Genomic DNA, 14,576 nt, shown 5'->3' with positions numbered 1-14,576 from the left:
ATGTTACCACAGTGTTTTGGGATAAAAGCAGCAGCAACAAATTAATTATACACTCTAATCATTAGGCTTACTGTGAGTTCAGAAATGTTGCAAAGTGTCATTATGGGAAATGGAACGTACTGTCTTTTCTACCAAAGGAATAAATGAGACCAAGAAAGTTCTGTTGTATTAAGGGTCTTGGTTGGTCACTGTCTAGATGGTATGGCTGGGTTCATTTTCTCTACGAATTAAAGACTTAAAAGCAAGGGAAAAAAAAATCTCAGACACAGAGAACAATAGGCAAATAGGTCTTTATTTAGAAAAATTAAGACTCGCACCCATATACCCTTTTACCCCAAAAGACAAGCTCTCCACAAGTGGAGAGGGGACTGGGAAGGAGAGAAATCCAAAGCCCCCAGAAGCGTTTGGGCCTTTTAAGTGTTTTTGCTGGTATGGGGCTCGTCCCCTCCCCTAATTTTGGTCAACTTTAAGAAGAGACAGCCCATGGGTCACAGCCCAAGCTGAGTGAGATGTCCAGGTCTGGCCTTGATCTTATCTAAACTGGTTAGGACCAGTCAGCAGGAAAAGGGGCTCTGCCAGCAGGAGAAAAAGTCTGCCAGGTCTTTGTCTCAGACTAAGAAGCAGCAGGAAGTCCGCCATCTTTATCATTCATTAGTGTCCCTGCTTGCTTATTAGCGATTTAGTCCCTTACAATTCATTCCGTTGTCAAAGAAATCTGTAGAAACAAAACAAAGCAAAACAACAACAACAACAACAACAACAACGACAACAACAACAAAAACACCTGGCAAAACTCCCTCCCTAGGTCAGCACTTTTCTAAGATTAAAGTTTGTCCTCAAGGCAGCATCCTGCCCTCAAAAGCTGCATTTTGCTTACCAGCTGCACTAATTTTAACTAACTGCATAAAAGTGTGAGGCCAAGCTCTGAGGTTTAGGACCTCTTTGTGTTAGGAATAAAAGCCCAGTGGACCCCCGCTGAGTTTGCTTGCTTGCTACATTTAGAGCAACTTTGTGCCCTTCTGCAGAAATAAAACTTTTTGTCTTGCTGAAATACTTCTAATGATGTCATTTTCTTGGGACCCCAGACCCATTTCTAACACCATCTTGGAATTTAGGAAGTGCAGTGTTAGTGTTATGCCCATTTTGTAGGTGAGGAAGTTAAGCCTTGGAGATCTTTTTAAAAAATATTTATTATTATTATTATTATTATTATTATTATTATTATTATTTGTCTTTTTGAGACATAGTCTCCCTATAACCCCAGCTGTCCTGGAACTCACTATGTAGACCATGCTGGTCTCGAACTCACAAAGATCTGCCTGCCTCTGCCTCCCAAGTGCTGGGATAAAAGGTGTGCGTGACCACGCCCAGCAGAAAAAAATTTATTATTTTATGTGTATTAGTGTATTGCCTCCATGTATGTAAGTGCATCCATGTTGTGCAATGCCCATGGAGGTCAGAAGAGGGCATCGAATTTCCCTGGAACTGGAGTTAAAATGATGGTTAGCTACCATGTGGGTGCTAGGTATTGAACCTGGGTCCTCTGCAAGAGCAGCCAGTGCTCTTAACTGCTGAACCATCTCTCCAGTGCCAAGCCTTGGAGACCTTAATGATGTGTTCAAAGCCAGGACCCAGGTACGAAATAGATACACTAGATACACTACCATAATATCAACTGCAGGGAAAGTGAATTCTTCACTTCAAATTTAACCTGAGGAAACTGAACAAAGTGTATCTTTATAAAGTTATGTGTTCAGTTGTCTTTCAACACTCATCAATGAAGCTCCCTCATGCAACAGAGGGCCAAGAACACAAAAGGTCACAAATGGCCAAAACACAGAGAATAAGAGTCTGCAGAGTGTGGATCCTCGGATAAGACTGCTATATTAAAATCCACCACCCCCCACTCCCAGGCTCAGGGATCATTGTGGAAGAGGAGGCAGAAAGATTGTAAGAGCCAGGGAGGAAGTGCATGACCATATGGAAATAGTTCTACAGGCACCAGGGACCCTTCTCATACAAACATGTAGCAGTGGTGTCAGCATGCACAAGACCCATGCAAACTTAAGCAGACAAAAACCCAGCACAGAACTGTGGAAATAAACAGCAGGCCCCAATCTTAGTCGAAGAATTATTGGCAGATGATTAATGCTGGGTGAGAAAGAGCTGATCTTAAAGGGAGGGACTCTAGATAGGGTGATTCGATCCCAGTGATGAACTTGCACTGAGGGACGTCTGGGGACACTAACTTTACATAGGCTTAACACAAATAACAGAATGTATGAACTCCAGTGGGGTGGGGGCCTATGGGAGGGTGCCAAAGGGGAAGGGGGTATAAAAATGTTTTTCTGTGTGAAATACACAAAAATTCAATAAAAAATTTTTTTTAAGTTCATATAACAACTTCTACATTGGAATACGTTATCTGTGGGCAACCTGAATCTATGTTCCCAGGCTGTGGCCAGTCACATGTGGTAGCATGAGGTGTGTATGTGTGTGTATTTCTGTAGGTCTGCTGTTTAAGTCCTCACTGTCTTCCCTCCCAACCTAGCCATTTTTGTATCCCCTTACAGCACTTTAAAATACCGATCAAAATGTATACTGCTACCTATAGGAAACAAGAAAGCAAAAAGGTATAAAGGCAGAGTCTTCACTTATTCAGGGCTCTGCTTTTGAGAACCAGCTCTCGGGGCCTGTGCTGGCATATTAAACTGCCGCCTACAAAGCCTGAGGGTCCCAGTTCTGTTCAGAGTGCCCAGTCCATCTTGTCTCACTGAAGCAAGAGCTATGTTTTACAACATCTGCACGGTCTCATGCCCTATTACAGTCCTTATCTTGAAGATCCTTCCCATGAGCTCACACAGATCTTTCTCATTCTCCTTGATACAGTGGCTCACGCTGTGGATGTTCTTACCACAGAACATCCAGCCACCATAGCTAAGCCACCCAGCCCCCATAGCTAAGCTTCTTTAGGCTGTTTGCAATGTAGCTGTCATAAACAATGCTTAAAAGAATCCTTGCACATCCCCTTTCAAGAATCTCCTATGAATTCTTAAAGCTAAGTTGATGAATCCTTGCTGAATAATGAATTCCTACTAGGAAACTGCTGAATTCAAGAGAATTCTACCTTAATAGAGATTATGAAAATTTCCTGAATTAATTGCAGCCACTACACCAGCTGAATGCCTGCTTCCACTGGTACATAAATATGACATTTTACAACACAGTATTGGGATTTGTCATAGGTTATTGATGACTCCTAAATATCAGGTTTTAATATTGGTGAACTATTAGTGTTATATGATAAAGATAAGGCTCTTTGCAGATGTTCACAAATTAGGGAATGGGTGAATTATCCAAGTGGACCCAGTGTAAGTACCAGCATCCTTATGAGACAGAGGGACATTTGAACCAGTCAGAAGAGGAGAAGGCTCTGTGATGAGAGCAGAAGGAGAAATCCGGGGAAGAAGATGCTACCCTGCTGACTTCAAAGGAATGCAGCTCAAGAAGGAGGAAGGTAAAGATGATTGTCCTCTAAACCCTCCAGAGGGAGCAGAGCTCTGCCAACATTCACATGTTGAATTTAGCTCTGTAAGAGTCTGGCTTCTAGACCCCTAAGAGAAAACAAATGACTAAGCTTCTAGGATGATGATAATTTCTTATGGCAGCAGTAGGTAGCCACTGTGGGAGAGAAGCCTTTGTGCTGTGGAGGAGGGCATCTGCTACCTGCCTACCTCTACCTCCTCAGTCCTATAAAGCCATCTCTCTCCAGCCCAGGCTTGTCCCTCTCACCCTGCAGGAAAAAAGCCGTACAGCTTTACTAGCCTCTGATTCTTGGGAAGGCAGCTGATTCTATCACAGGTTGCAAGCAGGGTGCTAAAATATTTCCTCCAACCACCCACAGATCTCTCTAAGTAGGTGCCAGTAAATGGCATTTTCTTTATCTCTGTGTGCCTTCAGCATGTTTATTGAGTCTTATAGATTGCCCCAGGGACCTCATGTGTACATAAACATTTTTACAGTCCTAGCTCCACTACTCTCAGAGCAAAGCGCAAAGAGCCCACCACTTCCACAAGAGGATGTGGGTGGGAGGGGCCCAATTCTCCACAAATTAGGAGTAAAAAATTTCTATTCTGCCTCTCGGAGCTGAATAGTGTCCTTAACTTGGTTTCTGAGGTAAGGAAGGTAATTAATGTTCATAGGAGATCTGTGGGCTGGCTGGGAAGAGGTGTCGGTGGGGAAGGATCAAATCTGAAGTTTAATACATGCATTTAAAGGTGCAGGTCTGGCGGAAAGACAAGAAAGGGGCTGCTGGGCAAACTCTCTTAAATAAAGCCCCTTGGAGGCAGGTGTGTAAGGAAAGGGTCTGAAGTTTGTAAACAAATAGGACTGCTTGACGGACGCTCACCTTGGCCATCTTCAGAAGTTAGGAACACACACATATATACAAACACATACACACACACATACAGACATACATACATTACAAACAGGAATATCCAAACACATACAGATACACACACACACACACACACACACACACACACACTCACACTTCATCCTCAGTCTCCAGGCTCTGGGTTAACAGATGAGTGCCCAGGAGCATCTTGTCCTTAAACCACCTATTAAAATAGTCCTGTGCTCCTGCATACCCTTCTTTGGCAAACAGACCCAACCAGGTTGCAAATCACAGTCTTCTTCTCCTAGCCATCAGATTATGTCTAACATAACTTGATGATCCAATGGTCTGTCATTCAGAGGCCTCTTAATTGGCTAAATGACTGATATGAGTATAGGCTTTTTAAGAATTGAGACCAGCCTATGCCTTCAAAGTTAGCTCAGTTACACGAGGCCAAGAGACCTTGTTTGCAGCCCCATGGGCTAGAATATGATTTTTAGACTCACTCTGATCCTAGGTAGCTAACAAGAATGATGGGGAGCCAGGCATGGTGCATACACCTTAATCCCAGCATTTGAGAGATGGAGGCAGGTGGAACTCTATGAGTTTGAGGCCAGCCAGGCTACACAGTGAGACTCTGTGTGTTTGTTTGTTTGTTTGTTTGTTTGTTTAAAAAAATGACAATGAGAAGGCAAAGTCCATTTCTGTGTTTACTATTTATCTCTCACCATATATCCCCCCATGCCTGGGCTACCCAGATAGTTCCCTGCAATGGGTGACATTGTAAAAAAGACCTCTTGGGTTTCTTGGGCAGATATGACTTAATACCTTATATTGTTTACACTATATCAATCAGGTCTGTTTGGACTACAAGTGATAGGAAACTGTTTTTTCTAAATCATATAACTTAGAAGTCCCCAATAGTTGAGCAGTTTAAATTCATGACTATTTTTAGGTACACAAACAGTGACGGAAGGCTCTATCATTCTCTTTCCAACACCCAGCTCTACCTTCCTTCTGGGAAGTTCTTCTGATAGGCTGGTAAAGATGGTGACAGACAGTGCCAGCCTTACAGGAAGGACTGTAATTGCCCACCATCCCAGAAAGTGAGCATCTCTCTCGGGGTTCATGTGAGCACAGCATTCATGGAAGGCTCCAATTGGTCCTGCTTGGGCCAAGTGCTGTGTTCTTGGAGCAATCACTGGAGGCAGGAGAAAGGAGTTTTATGACTGCCAAGGCCCCACTCATGTGATCAGGAGGGCCAGCAGGTGCTGTGACTAGCAGTCCCAGCAGACCACGTGAGATGGGGAAGTGCCTTTTCTCGTGTTACACAGAAGGCAACCAGACCAAGAAATCACGTTCACAGATACTAGAACTGAAGCTATGTCAAATGGAGGCCCCTGGTAGATCTGTGTCTCCACTTTTTCCCTCTTTTGATCTGGCAGTGTGGCCAGCTAGGAAAGGATGCTTTGAGTTGTCCCAAGTGCTGGTTCTGAATTTGTTGAAGGCTTGGTGGGGGGTAGTTTTCTGGGGATGGAATTGGCTGGGGTTCTTTGGACCAGAGTTGATGAATGGAGGGGACATCAGACCTTTTGTAAGCTTCAAAGAGAATGTTTCTTCTTTGACCGTTTCTCCCCTTTCCAAATGTGGCCCACTCTCTGATCAAGGTATCCAGTGGGCTCTGAATTGGAGGAGGCAGGAAAAGCCTTTTTCCAAAGGTTTGCTTTTCAGTGAAAATGGGTCCTTGATTGCTGAGTTATCACAGCTCTAAAATCCTTGGAGAACATTTGCCTGTTGGTCATTTAAAACTTTCTTTATTGTTATTACTTTCTTTATTATTATTATTATTATTATTAGTAGTAGTAGTAGTAGTAGTAGTAGTAGTAGTAGTAGTTACAAAAATACCAGTTAGAAAGACCCTGGCAAGTTACTCACTCATTTCCCCACTTCAGGCTGGAGGGCTCAAGAAGTCCATTTTTATTTTGCATATTAATACCATATAAACACACACACACACACACACACACACACACACACACACACACACACACCACACTGGCCAATTCCATTGGTAGACATTCCAGTAGTTACAATGTTCTTTATTTGGACACAGGTTTGCTCCTTAGTTCTGACACACAGAATTTGTCTCACTTTCTCTGTAGCCATTTAAAAGCTAAAAGACTGCTTTAGTGCCTCCACCTTTCTCTTAGCTAATATTTATTGAAATCCTCAGTACCAGTTGGTTGGCATGCATCTATCCTAACAGCATGATCATACTCATCGTGTAGGCAAGGAAGCAGAAGCACAGAGTGTCACCAGGGGAACTTGCGAGGCTGGGCTTACAATCGCGGGTGTGCCACCGTTTAACAAAATAAGTATATAAATCAAATGTTCTGAGTGATCAGATATTAGTCATGATGCTTTGATAAAGAGGACAAGCATTATTTAGGGACAATGAAGAGAAGGAGTAGAGAGCCATCTCGGAGAGAATAAGGAGACTGGCCAAAGTGCACCCTTGTGGACTTGGGTCCCCAGCTCTAAGGGAGAAGCTGAATTGTCCCAGCCTGAGAAGAAACACTGGGATGCAGTGAGCAGAAGTAGAGGCTCAGGGAACATGTCTAGATGTTATTTTGGACCATACCAAAGAATTAAGGTAGCGGCTATAGCCTCAATTTTGCTTTTAGATAAACAGCCCTCATTTTCCAGTTTCTAAGGGGAACATAGGCTTCCGGGACTTCAAAGGCCAAAACAGAAACCTGTGTGGTGGCAGCTCTGTCCTAGGATATTGGATGAGGTGATGAGGGTGACAGGCTGAAAGGGTCATTTATTTGTACAGTGAGAAATCCCTGTCTTTTCACATTTGTGTGAACAGATGTGTTTTGATCCCACCTTACTGCTGATTTGCTTCCAGGGAGACCCTGGACAACTTCCCTGCTCTCTGCGGGAGCTGGATGAGTAACACCCGACTACACAGGACGTAGGAAGATGTCTGCCTTTCTCCCTAATGACTGGGGGTAGTTCTAGGCATTGTCACATCCAAGTTGTGCAAATCACCCCTCCCTGCCTTTCCTGTGCTGGGATCTGGGAGCATGAGCTGTTCTAAATACCTGTGTTCAAGGAGTCAGAGTATGGGAAACAGACTTAAAATTACTTCTGTCGTTCTGTTTACTATAAGGGAGTCAGACCACAGTCAAAATGTAGGTGGAAATTCTGAAATGCTCTCTGTGTGTGTGTGCGTGTGTGTGTGTGTGTGTGTGTGTGTGTGTTAGAATTTGCAGGGTTGTAGGGAGGAGGAACCTTTCTACATAGATTTAATTAAAACAAAAATACTGCTTTTTATTTTGAAAGAGATTTGCCGATGTTAATGAACCATCTGGGACTGATTTGATGGTTAACTCCAGGGACTTTGGTAAATAAAAGGGGGAAAAATCCAAATTGATATGTTTCAAGCTTGGTGGTTGGACTTCAGTTAAAACAAAGTCAATTGAGAGCAGCTCAAATTGGTTTAAAGAGAAAAAGAAATTTTTTCGGACAAATAGACTTGAGGAACCCATGTCTGGGTTCAGACATAGATTTCAGGTTCAGTCACCCCCACTGAGATTTTTTTTTTTTTTTCCCATCCCTGCCTTTCACCGCATTAGCTTCATCCCATGCTTCCCACAGTGCTCCAAACTCTCTCCTCACAGTGGCAACATGGCTGCATAGTTCTAATGCTGCACCCTGTCAGTCATCCCCCAATAGCCCAGCATGCTGAGTGAAGTCTCTGGATGAGTTGTGTGTCCAATGCTGAAATCTTCACTCTGGTTAGGGACGGAACTAACCATGGAGCTGGAGCAATGGGAATAGGATCCAACCAAACCACACACAGTAAGAGCTGAAGAGGTTTGGAGTCTTTCATTAGAAGGACAGATAAAAAGAAGTTCTAGTGAATCAAAGTAAGTGGTTCCACAAGGGTTACAGACAGTAGAGCAAGGTACAAATCAGGAGCTTGAAAGGTAGCTGAGTACCCAAAAGAAGTCAGGCCAACCATGGTCCTGGGGTCAAGATCAAATGTGGCCTCTAATATTCTTATATACTTACTGACTGACTGACTGACTGACAGGCTTACTGGCCACCAAAAAAGGTATTTCCCCTCTCATTATAGAATGTTTATAACACTCATACCGCCTTTCATGAATCAATGGCCATTCAAGGCAAGGCCTAACATTACTGCTTCAATATGGAGCTCAGCTGCCATCCTCCTGCAGCATCCTGGGGCTAGGGATGGAGCATGCCCAACCTGATGCTGCCCATTTCTGTTGGGTAGCAGAAGGGAACAATTCCTCTAGTGGACAGTGTTTAAGCCCCACCTCTCTTTTAGTTGGCTGAGGCTTTGCCAGATCTGCTCTGCAGTTCCAGGCTGGATCACTGATGGTAGGTAGGCCACAGGCTTTCTCTGCATGGCAGGTGCAGGTCCTTACAGTTCCTCCTCTAATGAGTCCGCATTTAGTAACAAAAATGTTAGAAGTGGTCACAAAAAAGTGTTTGAGGGTCTAGAGATGGCTCAGTCCTTGGTGCTCTTCCAGAGGACCCAAGTTCAAGTTCCAGCATCCACCCGAGGTAGCTTTTTATGCCTGTAACTCCAGCTGCAGGTGATCTGATGCTTTCTTCTGGCTTCCTGAAGGTACCTATGCACATATGGCATGCAGACACATAAATAAAAATAAAATTTGGTGGTATTCGCCTTTAGTCCCAGCAGCACACGGGAAGCAGAGGCAGGCAGACCCTCTGAGCTCAAGGGCAACCTGGTCTACATAGAGAGTTCCAGGCCAGCTAGGGCTATATAGTGAGACCCTGACTCAAGAAACAAAACAACAACAACAAAAAAGTGCTTGACGATCCTTAAATGGTCACCAGTAACAAAAGCATGGAGCAACCCTTAAAATCAGCCCTATTCAGTGTTTTAGATAACATATTCATATATGGAAAAATACATAAACATACAAGCTCAATGAATTTTAGCAAAACAACTTTGCCCTCATCACCCAGACCAAAAAAGAGAATGTTTTCCTCATGCTAGAAGTTCTCCACCCATGTCTTTTCAAAGTTTTCTCCAAATTTCACATTCCAAGTCTAATGGAGGAAGCAAGTGTGTCCAACCCTTCTCCAATGAACCGCAGATTGGACAAAGTACAGATAAACTTCTTTTTTTAAAAAAAACAGTTTTGTTTGTGTGTTTTAAGTGAAAAGAATAAATTTTATCTTTAAGATGTTTTCAAACCCATTAACATTTTTGAGGCACTGAATAGGAGAAAGAGAAAACAGAAGTTAAATTTTGTTCTGTCCTTGTTTGGAAGTCTAATCTTGATAAGCAAAGAATGTAATTAAAATGGATTACAGACTATTAAACACACACAAGAACAAAATGATTGCAGTGTGTGCAAGCCAGTAATTAAAGCTTTAAAGGAGGAAAAAGTCACCATCACTTAAAATGTTTATTTGTCAAGGTTAGTAACAAATATTGACATGCAAGCTTTTTTTTCTTCCCTTGCTTCTTAGCAGCAGACACTCAGCAATTAGTGGTGCATATTCCAGAATCAATATGGCCTCAGGTCTGAAGCAGAGAGATCCATACATTTTAAAATTAGCTGGCAGAATGGCAGACAGGCTTCATGAAACACACCTGCTTGCAGCATCATTCAATTAGTGCTTATGAGACAAAGAAGCTGATGGGGCGGCCTCTCCTTAGATGGTTTTATCTCAGAGATGTTCTTATGATAATCATGGGAAGAGACTTCTTAATGCAAATGGATTTTATATTTTATCTTTACTATTGAGACAATTTAATGTACAAAGTGGAGTGTGTCTTGAAAATATGGTACAGTGATTAGAAGCTGGGCTCTGAGGTCAGACTGTCTGGATTCAGATTTAAAACGCTGCCTTTTTCTAACTCAGATTTTGGATGAGTTGTTCATCCTTTTTATCTCTCTATTCCCTTGTCTGTAAACTGAGAATAATAATTAAATCTACTGTATATAGTACTGTAAAGAACAAATGAGATAAAATATGCAAAAGTCCCAGAATGTAGCAAGAACTCAATGTGTGAACATTAGTGAGCATAGGCTGAGTTAAGATGCAGTAACATGCAAGTCCCCAATCCCAGTGTCTTTACTCAGTGAACTAAATTTCTCACTCTAGCTATGTCCTCCCCATGTGTCAATGGAGTGAGGGATGGAAGAGGAATATGCTCCCCATAGCTACTCTGAAGCCAAGCACTTCATAACTACACCAAGCGGAACATGCTACAGGGGAAAAACAGAGAGGAAACCCATTTAGGTGTTTCATTGCCACCACCAAGGAGAAACAAATGTGACTTACAGTCTTATAGTCTGTCTTGCTGTGTAGAGTTAGTCTATTGAGCATCAAGTAGTCTTCAAGACATTAGCGGCAAATAGAGCATTATTTAGTGGACACATCATCTCTGCCATATGTGTTTTCAGCAGCATCATTGCCATTATCAATGTTATAGATCTATATAAGGATTTTCACCATGAGAAATTTGGAGAACACATTTAAACCTGTGATACAGGCAAATCCCTAGATAATTCTAGTGCCATCTTCAATACCTATGATAAAGTCATGTTATCCTACTTTAGAACACAGGGATGAACTTGATCAAGTAAGGACCTTCCTCCCATGGACTCAGTATAAAAACAGTGCAACCACAATTAATACAGGCAATCTCTGTAGCAGAGGATTGAGCAACAGACAGCTAGTGGCTGTTGGGGATTGGTCTTTGCTCTGAGAGCTACTTGGTGATAAGGAGTCAACCAGAAGAAGAGCTACAGAAGTTTCTGGGCAGAATGAAACAAAGAGGTTTCAATGTGGTTGGAAGGTAGAGAATGAGAGAGAGAAGTGACAGGACAAAGGTGACAAGAGGCATCAGGAGCTCATGGCTGGCCTCAGTGACCATGAGAAAAGCTTCCAATGGCACAAGGGAAAATGGAAAGAAGATAAAAGAGGGAGGCGGTGGATCATCTAGATGGGAGTGGTGGTAGCTTGGATTAGGTTAGGGGCAAGAGAGAAAGAGGTGGTACATTTGGGGATATTTTGTTGGTAGAGCAATTGATAATGGAGTAGGCGTCATGACTCACCTTTATTCTGATCAGTTCCCCCGTGTCCAATCAGTTGAACTAAGGATCCACTGAAACTGCCCATCCTTGAGTGGGCCATGAGAACAGATGATGCCCCTAAACACTTCTGCTTCTCAGAGACCTTCCACAGGTCCTTATACAAACGTTGTGATAGGATCTTTGAAAGTTTCACTCCACAGCAAAGTCAGGTCAGTGCTTGGTGAATGAACAAAGGTGCGTACTACAAATCTCTTCTTTCAGATTCACAGCCCCCAGTTCATCAGTTTACTGCCCTGTGCTTTCAGAGACCTCACATTTAGAGCTTCATGTGGATTAGGCCCTTCACTAAAATGTATGTGAAATTCAGATTTTAGCAGAGGTGGGCTGAGCATCCAGGCAGCCCCCACCCCCACTCCAATGTGGAGGCCAGAAGTCCTGGCTCTTGGATTCACTCTCACCTGCTGTGGTTGGAGCCTAGATAAGATTCTTGGCTTCTCTGGAACAGCTACTGCCCTAAATATTCTCAGGGAGGCGCAGTGCCTATAAAGACATAGAAAAGAAAAGTTCCTGGTCACAATCAGCTTACACATTAATGTAAATGACCTTAAACATTATTTTTAGGTCTCACTTTTGTGATTTTCCCACAACATTAGGAAACTTCCCTTTTCCAACTTCATAAGAGGTGGTTGGTGGTGCTGGAACCTGAAGCCTGGTTCTCACAGATGTAGGATTTACCCATTCAAGCAGTAAAATATTTGTGGGCTTATAACTCTTTTCGCAGCCAAGAGGGCTTCTGAATAAGTCCTGTCTGAGAATATGAGAAGGATTAATGAGGCTCAATGTTTACAAGGTCTTTCCAGCAGGAGTCAGACAATCAGGAGTTCTTATAAATCAAAGAGTAAATCATCTTTATTGTGAGCAGTCTCTTTGGATTGCCAAGCACAGGGTAGCAACCTGTTTCTACCATCAGCCAAGAATACTGAGATGATACTAGCTGAGGTTAAGATTACTAGATGCCATCAAAGGAGCATATAGACACCCGAGGCTGCTGGTCAGGTAAAAGCTGAGCCCCCAAAGGTAGGCTCAGACTGAGGATTTAGTGAGAAGGAGCTTCATTCCAGATGTCTGGGGGTGGGGGAAAGATTTGGTGTAAATCACTGAGGGTTCCCCTGGGGTAGGTGAGGAGAAGGTGGTTTCTGAAATGCCTGAGAATGATAAATCTGTACTGTAATAGCCAATCTTCACTGTCAATTTGACTGGATTTGGAATCACCAAGGTTGCATACCTCTGGGTGTGTGAGAGCCTAAGAGGCTTAGCTAAAGAGGAAGATGAGTTCTCAAACCATGAGCCAGAATGAATCCTTGCTTCCTTAAGTTACTTTTGTCTAGTATTTTGTCACAGCAACCAAAAAGTAGCTAATACAGAAAATTGTTACCAGGAGTGGGGTCACTGGTATGATAAACTAACCATGTGGTTTGTAGGCCCTTCAGATTGATTTGAGGGAGGAGGGTGAGAGAGCATGGCTATGCAAGATAGGAAAGCCCTGAATAGACATTAGTATAATCAGAGCAATGGTAGAGGCCCAGATCATGAGGTTCCAGAAGGGAATAAGACTACTCATGTTACATTCTGGCAAAGAATCTGGCTGCATCCTGCCTGTGTCCTGAAAGTCTGAGTGAGGCTGAGTTCAAAACTAATGGAGTAAGTTGTTTAGCAGAAGAGATTTCTAGAAAGCATAACATCTGGGATGGGGTATGGTTACTATTCATTGTTCTTAGTATGGTCTACAGTGAGCTAGAGAAGAAAGATAAGAAAAATGTGCAGTTTGGTGAGGAAAGGAGCATGGGTAAGCTTAAAGATGTAGACAGGGTGGATGCAGAGAAAGCAGCTATAATTGCTAAAAATATTAATTAAAGAGAAGCTTCATTTATTTTTTTTAACTGGGACAGTAGAAAAGTTGCCCTGAGGCACCCATCAAAGACTCCAACTTATGAAAATGCAAATTTACTTGAAGAAAGAAAGCCTGTATCGAGAATGCTGATGAAGGGATTCCCTGCCTAGTGGGAAACAACTGTTTAAGGGAAACATTATCCTAGATTCAACCACCAGGGTTCTCAGAGGCCACTATAGCTGTGGAAGGAGAGGGCTAGAATAAACCTTGAGCTGGCAATAGAGTTTGGAAGCATTGTCCACATGATGCTAGTTTTGCAAGAATGCAAAAGTTATGAGGTCAGGGAGGATTGCCTTAAGGCTCCAGAAATCTTTTGATGCCAGGATATGTATGGTAGGGTTGAATTCCCTGCAATGAGGCTTTGTGAGGCTATTGTGTGAAGGTATGGAAGGGAAACTAAGTTGTAAAGGAAACTGTAAGATGTTGGAGATTCAAGGACTGTAGGATGACTGAGGAAAGCTGCAGGCACTGAGAATTACAGAGGGGAACTGGCCCAAGAGAGAGCCTCCATGTACTACAGGTGGAAACACTGGCAAGTGGGGCTATCCAAGCCCTTTGGAGTCCAGATGATGCCATCACAAGCCCTGATGCCATACATGGAGCTGTGTGTTTTGGCATTTTCCTGGCTGTGTTTTGGGCTTGCTTTGGTCTGTAGTGTCTTTGCTAGTCTTTCATTCATCTTTTTAAAAAAATCATTATTTATTTTTAAGAAGTTTTAATAACTACATTATTAGAAGAAGCATTTCACTACAACTTTAACATATTCAGTAACACACTCCAGAGCAAGAGTACATCTCTTTCACAAGTGGCTGTAAGTTTCTAGGTTCATAAGACATAAAATTGAATGAGTTTTTAACTTTTAGATCTCCATTTCATTTTAGAATATATTGTTCCTTGCAGAAGGACTCATTGTATTTGCTACTAACACTGAGATGTTGGCACATGCATCCCTAATCTGCATGTATCTATTACTAGTCATAATCGGTTGCACTTGGATCCTTGGCGCCTGTGTATGTCTATAAAGTCATTTGGTAGATTTCAATGGTAATGTATATCACCTCTACTAATTAACATGATGTAAATTTCCATGCTTCCTCCTCAAATATAATACACT

This window comes from Nannospalax galili, unplaced genomic scaffold (assembly GCF_000622305.1).
Source record: "Nannospalax galili isolate Female #2095 unplaced genomic scaffold, S.galili_v1.0 scaffold500, whole genome shotgun sequence".
Lineage (NCBI taxonomy): Eukaryota > Metazoa > Chordata > Mammalia > Rodentia > Spalacidae > Nannospalax > Nannospalax galili.
This window is presented reverse-complemented; position numbering follows the sequence as displayed.